This window comes from Pleurodeles waltl, chromosome 10 (assembly GCF_031143425.1).
Source record: "Pleurodeles waltl isolate 20211129_DDA chromosome 10, aPleWal1.hap1.20221129, whole genome shotgun sequence".
Taxonomy (NCBI): domain Eukaryota; kingdom Metazoa; phylum Chordata; class Amphibia; order Caudata; family Salamandridae; genus Pleurodeles; species Pleurodeles waltl.
Window position 1 is genome coordinate 950,841,256 of NC_090449.1, and position 12,732 is coordinate 950,853,987.

Sequence of the window (12,732 nt, forward strand, 5' to 3'; positions counted from 1 at the left end):
CTGTACTGAGCATGAGAGATGCAACAGGATTGCCAGAGCAGGCTGGTCTGATGCTACATTTCTCCACCCGGCTATGCAACACTGCTGGGTTGGATAAATGTAAGTGTGCATTTTGGTTTGGCCATCCTAAGATGGCCGGCCAAACCGACTTATGCACTTTACAATGCCCACCACTTTTCCTCCCTGTAATGGCCATGCCCAGCCCTGCGCTAGATTCAATGGCTGTCTGACAGTGATAAATAAAAAATAAATACAATGTTTTTATTGTCATTTAAATTGTCACTGCCTGACTGTGAGCTATTACTGTGGAGCCTCCCCTATTTACAAGATACTAATGACACTGAGGAGACAAGTGGCTGCTCCTCTTTCCACATCAGCATCCCTGCCAGGTACTCTGACATTTCTGCCTGTACTCTAGCTTGCAGCTGCTATCCTCCACTATACTGCTAGTGCCTTATGACTTTATGAGCTGTCTCTCCGGTACCTCAGTATCCCAGCCCTAGGTGAGAACATATTTCCCACCAAAAGATGAAGTCTGACTATCATCTTTGCCTAAATGCCAAAAGGTGGGGGTGTGGTCTTGGCAGTGATCACCACTAGTAAGGTGTGTATACTCATGTACCCTTGTGGCACTGGGAGCTGCTCTGCTGACACTCCATAGGCCCCAATGATGCTACAAGGATTTGTGGCTAGTTGGGCAGAAGCCTGTCAGCAACATATTTAGGTTCTACAAAATCAGCACATTGTTGAACCAGCAAACTAGCAAGACTGTTTCATCCAGAATAGGTTTGTGTGAGTTTGTGTATGTGCGTGTGTCTGTGTTTGTGAGAAAGAAAAAGAGAGAAACACAGACACAAGGAAGAGAAAGATCTAATCTTTGGGTTACAAATATTACAAATGTGTTATAATTTTGAGTAAGTTTACACTTTGTAATAAGTATACTACTTTTGGTATTTACTCATCCTGTGTCCCTCTCACATTTATTACTAAAATCTAAAGATACCTGTGGAGAGGCTCCGCAGTCCAGGTGGAGAACTCCGCACGTAAAAGTATGAGCCAAAGCTACACTTTGTAGTACGTTTCTTAGTACCACAAAACATATTACAAAGTGTAGTTTGTGAATCAGGCCCTTCACATTTGTATGTCTCCTAAATAAATTGAAGGGCCTTGTAGATTCTGATACAAGGCATTGGTCATGTCTTGTGACTCATAAATGTACTTTACATAACACTTTCTGATAGTGACTGGGATCTTTTAGCCCTAAAAGTTAGGATGTTGCTAATACTCATGTCCATGTCGGACCATTCTAGACCTAAGAAAGACTAACGGCTGAATATACCCATTAGTACTTGAAACTTCTACCTTCAGGTTCCATAAGGTCTCTGCAAGGGAAGCGTTAGACTACTGAGATATCTTTCCAGCCTGGATAGCTATTGGCCATCGTCTATTGCTGACATGCAAAGATGTTCCTTTAAAAGAGAGCTTGAGCATCCTTCTTATGCTTCCAACTCCACTGCCATTTCTGAGTCCAACTTCTTTTTTGCAGCAAAACAGACGGCGATTCTCCTGTATCTCTTTACTTGTATAAGAAAAGCACTGAAACATGTTAGCATCATATCTGTGAGCAGTGAACGTGCTTAATCAAGGCATTAAGACCATCAAATCAGTTTGGAAGAATGTTATCTAAATTAATATGCAATGTTGCTGGGACTCAGAATGTTTTGTAAAATACTTTGATGGGAAAAGCAGCTAAGAACGGAATGATGTATTATCCAGTTTCATTCCTCATCTCGGTGGTATGAAAGCGATGGTTGTCGCACCACGTTTGCTGTTAGCTTCCTGTACTTCGTTATAATTTGTGCAAGCTTTTTATTGGATGAATGGTCATGCCTTTGATTCTTGTACTGACTTACTACTCGTTGTTTATATTTTGATTAGTGCCTTTATCACAAATAAAGTGTTATTGTGTCTCACACTGTATTATTTCAAGAAATGGTTTCCTCAATGTGTTTCCACAAAATAAACTTAGCAAATTTCAAGCACTGGCTGATTGATAATGGAGTCAAATTCACTTATGTGAATAAGTTGTCCAGATGTCCCTGCCTATGTATTGCGGAGAAGTAATTGTGTTTACCACTTCACAGACCTCCCAGTCTTAGTTATACGTTTCCTTCCAGTTTCTGAACTTTTGCTATTTACAAACCCTTCTGGTATCCATCCATCTTTCGCAACCCTACGTGTCTGCACCTTCTCAAAGCAGAGTTCATAGACAGAGGTTTAGGAAGCTGCAAGTGAGTTCCCTTTTTCTTAGCAATAGCCTTTCCATTCTCCACACTCCATTAGAAGTTGGAGGGCTGTGGTGAATTTCTCTGTAATTCTTACAACACTTACATTTGTATCATTCATTTGTAGGTGTTAAAGTGTGTATGAGTTCGAGAAAGGCATTGAAATAATTTATGTATGCCCTTCACAGTACAGCCGTGAAAAGCTGTTCACCAAATGTGCAATGCATTTTCCTTTCCATCCCCATGGATGTCCCCTACATGTACGCAAGTACTTTTCAGTTGTCAATTACAAATGACTGCAGGTGCATCTGAATGTCTTCTTCAGTAAGTAACACTTCAGCAAATAAAACTATTTTTATCAATTGAATGTAAGCTTCGCTTGCAGACTTTCATACCTTTTCTGTACGTGAATGATAGAAAAAGCATCGGAAACTGACGCAGATAATTGTACATGTTGATGGTTAGTGCAGTTATTAAAGCATTGCAATGGTTAATTATTATGCTAAAGGCGGTACTACAGACTGCAATGGTAGGGATTTCATTGCCTCTAATGCAGACAGGCAAATTGGGCTCTAATATGTACGGGGTGGGGTTTAAAGCTATTTATAAGTAAGTGTTGTCGGTCTTTTGCTGGACCACACCGCTACTGCACCTGCTCTACTAAGGATAGTTGCACCCGTGGAAGTCCACTGATTTGCCAATAGATGGTGTAGTAAATAGTTGCAACATTGGCAGCTATTAATATTGTTTACCATACAAAAATTCTGAGTAAAAGCTTCAATGTCTAGAAAACGATTCTCAGCCAAGATAATTACAATTGTGTTATGGTTGTAAATTAATCTATTGCCAATGATTGACTTTACTTGAAAAACAAAAGGGTAAAACAGTTTTATAAAGTTTCACTTACTTCCTGCAACCTATTTTGTTGTCTGTCACGCAGTGTGTTCAGCCCCCATGAGATCACCTTCATTTGGAGCAGAAAGGTATATCTGAAAAATAAGAATGGAAAAGGGATGTGGGTGCATTCACCCATTGGGTTCTGAGCCATACAATGTTTTCATCATACTGGCTCTCAGTTCACCTCTGCAATGTAGTAACCAAATGGACATCTCTAATCCATATTGTATTACATCAACTAAGTGGCTCATTCAGAGTTTGGTGGAAGGTCCTCCAGAAGCCAGGGTGTCACAGGCCACTACCGCTGCCAGCATGGTGGACTACGGCTCACCATACTTAAAGATCTCTGCCACACTTGAGGAGATCTCTTAGCCTTTAAAGAAGCCACCAACACAAAGACTTGACTGAAGGCAGTGAAAGAGTCTGAGGTGCCACAATGCTTCATGCACAACTCAATAAACTATTTTTGTTATCCAAAAACAAACTCCCTAAGCAGGAATTTTACTACAAAATAATAATGGCCCTGATACCCTAGGAACTTTCAACGAGGGCGTGGGTATCCTTTTCAGGGCAACATTCTGTGGCAATCCCAGACAGAAAAAAAGTAAATCAAACGATATATGGCAGGGGCACTGCTGAAAAAATAAATTCAGTCTGCAGCGGTGGAACTCCTCCGTGTTTGTGGCAGAGTACCCTGTCCATAAAACTCTATTACCCAGACTTAAGAGGGCCTAGCGCCTCCTTGTGCCACATTAGCATAATTTGTTTATGCTATTGTGGCCCAAGGAGGCCAAAATTGCCACGCCAGCATTACAAAGTGGCATAATGCATGTATTGCACCACATTATGCCTACGCCAGGCATAATGTATGCAAGGGTGGCGTTCCCCCATTAGGGGGGGCCAAAAAAATGGCACAAAGGAATCTAAAAGATTTATTTGTGCAATTTCTTGCAGCATTTTTAATGCCTGCTCAGAGCAGGTGTTAAAAGGGGGCACACCATTATTTATAACAATGGTCCCCTATGTACTGTTCAGGGTTAGAGTCAAACAATTTGTGCTAATCCTGGACTTTTGATGTTGTTGCACCCTACCCTGCACCATGGTGTGCCATATTTTAAAAACTGCGCACACCTGGTGGCAGTAGGGGGCACTAAGGGACAAAAGAAAAGTGGTGCTGCACCAGGTGCAGCGCCAGTTTTCTCAAATCTGTCCCTGTCTGTGGTCTTTAGTTACAATGTAGTTCCCATGGGACCCAGAGCAACCCTCCCACGAGGTACAGCGGGACTCCTGCAGGAGATTAGCATAATTTGAGATGTCATCAGTGATGTCTTTAATGATGTCATTGAACTTTCATGAATGATGTAATATGTGAGGCCATAAGCAGGACATGGTGGAAGCACAAGTTACAGTTAGTTCAGCGTACTATAGCTGGTGAATTTCAGTGTTTTGGGTTCTTACCTTATTTCAACACTTAACTTCAACATCATTTCAATCTTTGATGTTTTCAGTGCTTTCGGTGAATTCTGCAGTTTTTTAAACATAGGCTAAAATCTTTTACCATATCTAACTACTGTATAGTTTCAAGCGTCTTGTAATATTCCTTTCTTGGGTATGTTGTTACAAGGTAAGCAATAAATAGGGGCTAAAGAGTTCCTCTTTAGAGAAAGGTTGTTGATTCACACTTGGGATCAAGATTCAGGGTGTCATTAGAAATGTCCCACAAACCATGATCAAGGAGCAAACTCCTGTGTGCACTCAAAGTTAGAGTGCAAATGCCATGGCAATTCATATCCAAAATGTTACCAAGATAAACAGGTGCCATTTGAAAGGGGAAAATTAATCACAAAAGGCAAAACATATGCATATTTGGTGAAAATGAGGTTCTCTATTTTGCTATCACATTGTTTTCCACCAGTACTTCCCTGTTGCAATCATATCAACTAAACACATGGGCCCCAATTCACAAATGTAAACTTAGACCAAAAGTCTAAGTTTAGAACAAAAGTCTAAGTTTAGATCTAAAGTTTAACTTTACTATAAGTAAAGTTAGACTTTTGGTCTATGTTTAGACTGTTGGTGTGAGTTTAGATCTAAAGTCAAAACTTAGACCAAAAGTCTAACTTTAGTAAGAGTACATCTAAATACGGTGGTCGGAACACTGGCTACTTGGAGTACTCGGGCCTGCCCCCACAGTGGATTGGGGGTAATACCATCAAAACCTAAATCAGGCCCTTAGTCTGTTAAAGAGCAGAAGAATGACAACTGTCATGTGAAGCACAACTTACATAACCCAAGAAATGCATCAGAGACTATTTTTGTGGTTATTTTGCCAATAGACAACCAAGATGTAATATATAATCAATGTAAGTGTCAGCAATTCAGGTGTCTGATGTAAACACCATGGTAGCAAAAGTATTTCCTTTAAAAAGCTGGAACATGTAAAGACTGTGTATATATTCTATTTGAGCTCTATTGTAATACAGGAGGCACGTAGATTCCCAGAAAATGAGTTGCTTGTACAGTATAAATGGTGCAGTTTGGTATTTGATTTTGTCAAAATACCTAATGAAGTCATCCAATTGATTACTCTGATTAATAGGATTAGCGATTGTGTATGTCAGAAGCTCTTCTTCCTCGAATTTTCATTCATTACACAAGCATTGTCAATGCTAACAGGTCAGGCATTTAAGTGCCAACTCAAAGATAATCTTGAACAGATGCTTCTGCGTTCATGTGTTACACAACATGCACAAAGAGGTCCCAGGGGGTGTCTCCCCGAGAGAATATTACAAAATAAAGATTGAGCTGGTGCATTTTCTTCCTAACAGCAACTTCTACTTGTCCCAGTTGCCATATGAATCATGCAGATTTGGTCCGACATACACAATCCCTTAACAGAATTAGTGAGAACTTCCCACTGGAACACTGTAAAGCATTGTCTCCTAGAATTATTTCCTTGCCCTAAACCCTGACACGTTTTATAGATTTGTCTCTCTTGTTGGCTAAGTGCCAAATTACGAGGAGATGAAAATCACCCCGAGCCCCACAGTGGACTGACGCTGTGGCGAGGTTGAGAGTCAGCTACTACAACGTGAGGAGTATAGAGTGCTAAGGAAGCAGCCGATTGCAATGACTTGGGATCTCCATCTCGAGTCGTTTATGGTCCAAATAGTTGATGATCCAAACTCAACATCCTGAAATAGTCATCATATTGTTTTCTCGGTTGGATGCCCCGGCATTCCCAAACTTACTCCACATGATAGACAACATTTCTTTAGATTCTACAGTACACAAGTGGAGCACTCCAAAGTTAGACTTGTCAACGTATCACAAATGGTTCCGTAGACAGTCTTTATGAAACCAGAGGTTTATTCAGTAGTAATGAGGTCTTTGTATCTTTTAATATACATCTTAATGATAGTCAGCCCAGCCAACACGTATTTCATCACACAATGTGACTTTTTCAAGGCTGTAAGTACATAGAGCAGATAAAGTGCCACATAAGGACGGGGTTAGGAAACATTGTCAAAATCATACCATGTTATAAGAGGTAGATGTGTCATGTGGATGCCCATGTATGAAAGAGCCCGGTGCTTCATAAACCACTCCTTCATGGTTCTGATCTTAATGTAGGGGTTGAAAAAATACTGGAGTAGTGTGTGAAAGAGCCCTTGTAGTCCATGAGCACCTATAGAGGAAATGTGAGTAGCCGAAAAAGCACCAATCCTCCAATTGATCTTGATATCTGTTGTGATACAGTTTTGCCCTTTACTGTTTTTCACTCGGGAGGTGCAATACTTAGACTACTACTACCTATTGTTCCACATGATAGACATCTACATGATATCTGAAGCTGACAGTGCATGGAGGATGTTGCTGGTCATTGGCCCAGGAACCGCCTCCTCACTTCTCCCCCCAACTCTTTTTTATCTCCCCCTGTCCACTTCTTTAGCCGTTATCATATAGTTTAGCAATGTGACCAAGCTGAACTCAACAGTTCATTTGTTGAGGTTAGGGTGGTAGGATTGCTTTTGTTCCATTGTAACTTACTGTTTCAATCCTAAGAGGTATTACAATAAATTTTCCTGGATAGCTACCAAGCTATGGCAGCAACTATGCCGTGAGTGAGGGCAACCATCTTCCTCTATATATGATGAATTGGATGCAAAACTTTGATTTGGTGTAAGAAGTAACCGTGAATGTTGTCATTTCTGCCATACTGCAAATGTTACCTGCTTAAAATCCAATAAGGTTTGTTTTTAAAAAAAGGTGCATTTTACACCATATTTCACACAAAAGAATTAAGTGTACTCTCTCTTCATCTGGGTCTGTTTGATCTTCTAGTACCATCATAATTAACAGTGAGCATTCCACAATAAAATGACTTCTTGCTTCTGTGCCATCAGAACTCTGTAATTCTGAGGGAACCTTTCACTTACCCATGGGAAGTTCTCTGTCTAACGTTATGTGTTTTCTCACTGGCGTATCAGAGTATCTAGCTACAGCATCAATTTTAGGACATCCTCATTACTCACTACTCATCCCTACTTCTCATCCCTAATTCTCATCCTTCATCCCTACTTCTCATCCTTCATCCCTACTTTTTATCCATCATAGATTATCCGTACTTCTCATCCATCATCCCAACTTCTCTTCCATCATCCTTACTTCCCATCCCTGCTTCTCATCTATGATCCCTACTTCTCATCCATCAGATATCATCCCTACTTCTCATCCATAATCCCTACTTCTATTCCATCATCCCTACTTCTCATCCCTCATTCCTGCTTCTCACCCCTACTTCTCATCCATTTTCTCTACTTCTCATCTATCATCACCACTTCTCTTCCATCATCTCTACTTTTCTTCCATCATCCCAACTTCTCATCCATCATCCCTATTTCTCTTCCATCATCACTACTTCTCATACATCATACACCATCTCTACTCCTCATTCATCAGCCCTACTTCTCTTCCATCATCCCTACTTCGCACCCCTGCATCTCATCCCTGATTCTAATCCATCACCCCTACTTTTCATCTATCACCCCTCCCTCACTTTCATCAACCCTACTTCTCATCCATTATCACTGCTTCTCATCCATCATATATCATCCCTCCTTCTCCTCCATAATCCCTACTTCTTACCCCTCATCCCTGCTTGTCTTTCCTACTTCTCAGCCATCATCCCTACTTCTCTTTCAATATCCCTACTTCTCACTCATCGTACATCATCGCTACTTCTCATATGTCATCCCTTCTCTTCCACAATCCCTACTTCTCATCCCTACTTCTCATCCACTATGCCTATATCTCATCCATCATCTCTACTTCTCATCCATCATACATCATCCCTACGTCCCACCCATCAATCCTACTTCTCTTCCATTATTCCTACTTCTCTTCCATCATCCATACTTTTCATCCCTGAACCCTGTTCTCATCTGTACTTCTCATCCATCATCCCTACTTCTCTTCCATCATCCCTACTTCTCATCCGTCATCCCTGCTTCTCATCCCTACTTCTCATCCATCGTCCCTACTTCACATCCATCATCCCTACTTCTTATCCATCATATATCATCCCTATTTCTCATCCCTACTTTTTATGCATCATCCACTATGTCTACTCATCCCTACTTCATATCCATCATTCATAAAGTCTATTTCTCATCCCTGTTTTTCAGGAATTATCCATTATCCCTACTTATCATCCCTACTTCTCATCCATCTTCCATCATCCCTACTTTTCATACCTAATCCATCATCCCTACTCCTCATCCATCATCTCTACTCCTCATTCCTCATCGCTCAATCATACCAACACATTTTTAGTTTTGTGAAACACAGCTTCACACTTATTGGTTGCAATTCAGAGTTAAGAAAGAGCTATATTGTATTTCACTTAAAAATCAACCTTCTCATTGCTTGTGCTGGATGAAGATGAAGGAGAGGAAATACAACTTATTTCCAGTGAATTCAGGTCTGTACAGCATTTCATTCGATTTAAGTGTTTTTCTGTTTACACAGGCCTCTGCAGAAAGTTCTGCTTGTTTGGTGAAGACAAGGAGCCCTCAGCTTGGGCCATAAATCAGATCTTGGAGAAAGGGTTATGCAGTTCACTGAAAAACTTTCTGATTTCAGTTTCAAGTGTTGGAAAGAACATTTTTTAAGTCAACACTGGACACAGTGCAATCCAATTCATCAGAAACTTTTTCTGAGCTGATTTTTATTTGTAACAAATAAAATTTTACATCTGAGGCTGCTTTAGCTCTGAGAGCTGTTCTTTTTTCTTTTCTTCCAGTTTGCAGATTTCAGGCCTAGTTGAACTTCAGTTGTGTAGGAAACCATGGAGAGCAAGGCCTGAACAAAGGGTAAAAGGAAAAGTTCAAGGTAAACAGAGATTCAATAAAAATAAAAGCTAGTGCTGAAGCAGATGTCTTTATTAGAAATTATTAATGAATGTTTACGTATTTTTTAATAATGACTTATGTACAAAAATAAATAACGTAGAAACATAACGTTTGAAAATGTGACCTCGAAGAATGGCCACCATTGTTCACGAAATGTACTAAATTATGATTAATATGTATAAAATATTGAAAATGTATTAGATTAATGTAATAATATGTCATATTAAGGGTTATGAATTATGTTCTTGCTTATTCATTGTAGGCCTTAACTTAGCGAGTGTCTTGGCCTAGTTTTTCCAGGCCTCATGCAGAAAATGTATTTCTTAGCGGTTAATGAAAAGTGCTGACAGAGTGAACTAACTGTGAAATGCTCATTGTTTTAATAAAATGCTTAGTAGAAACTTTCTATGTGAACCGATGGACAAGAGATGAGGTCTCTCGTAAAGTAACAACTTGTATGTAAAATGTGCAAAGGGTTCTTTCCCAGGACGCGAACAATGAAGACACTGACTGGAGATGAAGATGCAGCAAATTTGATACCTGACGAGCTGGATGATGAGAACATCGTAAAGCTGACCAATCAATGACATGTGAAGTGTGAAATATTAGAATTCATAGATTTGGTATATGGACACTATTAGACAGAGTAATAAAGTACGATTAATTGACCAATTGGAAATTAGGGGATCGTTTAGGTGACATTAATATATCAACGTGACAGAGGAGAACGCAGACAGATTGATCTTACTCCGTTATGAGATGCGATATTGACTTAGAAGAGATTTGAGATTCTGTCATTGGGCTCGTACTCTCTAACTGAGAGCCTGATGCTATGCTGATCAACTGATGACCTGAGGACGAAGACTGATTCTGCTCGCTGACTGAAACCATGGATAGGTAGATATGACAATGTGACTGAATTGCATTTTTGTGCCTTTTCTTTCTAGGTACCAGCTGCACTGTCTTAATAGTTTTCTTTAGGTAGATGTTTTCCAAATTTGTGTTCTAAATTGTTTTGCATGAAGCCCCACATGCTGATGCTAATCTGGGATAGTTGAGGCTATTCACATGACAACTGACAAATGGCAGGGTTAATGGTGGATTAACAATTTTGCTGAACTCTATGGATATTGCAGTTTATTGAAATTGTTTTTTACTAATGATTTCTGTTGATGCTTTGGAATGCCTTTTGATTCAAGCTTTGATTAGATCATGTTTCTTATGATTTGTTGATTAACAATTATTATTAATTTTGTAGATTTGATTAGGTGATTAAGCTACATGAAATTAGCATTGTTAATAATAGGGAAATAAACTTACTAAACTTTTGCTAAAGGTGTGATTTATTAATGACCGTCCAGTCATGGTGTGTGATCATTACTGACTCCATTGATTATTGATTTGACTAATTATTGATTATTGTGTATTGATTATTGTTTCAGTACTGGAGCTATGGTAAGAACATCTTAAACGAGTCAAAAGGTTCATCGACCAATATTCGTCCCCTTGTAAGTTTACTTATTAAGGTCCAACGCGCTAACATTAGCATGCCTTTTAAAACGTTTCATTTACAAATACTTAATTTCAGCAGCATGCAGCTAATATCTATTATTTGCTCAGAAATACCTTGCATTTGCTTTTTTCTTAATGTATTTAAATTGAACATTGGTGTCAGGGAGAATGTTAGCCAATTAGGGAATCTCTAACCTTCATGTTTTCCTTTTTTCATGTTAACATACTGAATCTGAATGGTGTTTTGATCTCTCCACCCCTAATTGCCACATAGGTGGTCATTTTGACATTGGCAGTAAAAACCGCATACCTCCGCAGTGACAGCCGCCAAAATACCGCCACTGTGGCTACCATCCGTCTGGTATATTATGAGCACTGCCGGACTTCCGCCACAAGAAGAGCGGAAATCCGGCAGTGTTCATGGTGGCAGACGGTGGTAAGGTAGCGCTGATACCACCAGCACCGCCATGCCAGTAGAACGCCGCCAGCCGTATTATGACAAGTAATACGGCCTGACGGTGTCCTGCTGGAGGGGCGCTGCTGGTGGTAGCAGTGTCCCTTCCCGTTCCATGCCGGAAGACCTCCTTGCGTAAGGTAAGTCGGGCTTCCGACAGGGGAGGTGGATGGGGGTGTTGTGCGTGTGTGTTGTTTGCATGGTTGTATGCGTGTGTGTGATTGTGTGTAAGAATGTGTGTTAGCATGTCTGGAAATATGAGTGTATGCCAGTGTGAGTGATTGGGTGTATGCGTGGTGCATGTCTGTGGGTGTGTGCATGTATGGGGGTGGGGGGGTGAGTGAGAGGATCAGAAGGGATGTGTGTGTTTGGATCGTGGGAGAGGGGTGTATTTGAATGTCATGGGTGGGGGGGTTAGGGTGTGTATGGGGGTGGGGTTTTTTGAGGGAGGGGGTGAGGGCGTCTGGTATGTGTTGGGAGGTTATTGGTAGGGCCTACCACCATGGTTTTCATGGCGTCGCTAATGCCACAAAAACCATGGTGGTATGCAGGCTCCTAATGCCTCCGGTGATACTGTGCCGGCTGCCGGGCTCGAGATTCATATCTCTGGCCCGGTGGCTGATACCACCATGGCAGTATGAGTGGAGAAGTGGCGGGTTGGCTGCAGCCAACCCACCATTCTCATGATGTGGCTGTATGTACCACCAGCCAGTTGGCGGTACTACCGCCATATTAACACTCACCGTCGGGGTCATGATGACCCCCATAGTGTTTTTCTTTTTAAGTACACCTTGAAAGACAATTTGTAATGACATGCATCAAATTATTAGTAAGCTCCAAATTTCCAAAGTATAACTATTTTATTAAACCTCATATCTCCAGATTTTTATATTTTTCCTGCAGGTTTCAACTGTTTGCACCAGCCAGTTGAATGGATATTTTTAGCTGCCTGTGTTTGGTTTTGTTGATGTCTGTGTTTAGCATCACAAAAATATTTGGTTGACTGTTTTTTTTTTTGTTTTTTTTTTTTGCTTTAGTCGTGGAATTGGAACAATGGTTGAGCAAGGAATATTTTCATTTGTTGGTATTAATTAGTGTCTGAGGTATTTTATAAAAGTTCTATGTTGAAAAATAGCTAGCAACACTTGAATGTTGTAATTAAAATACTTCC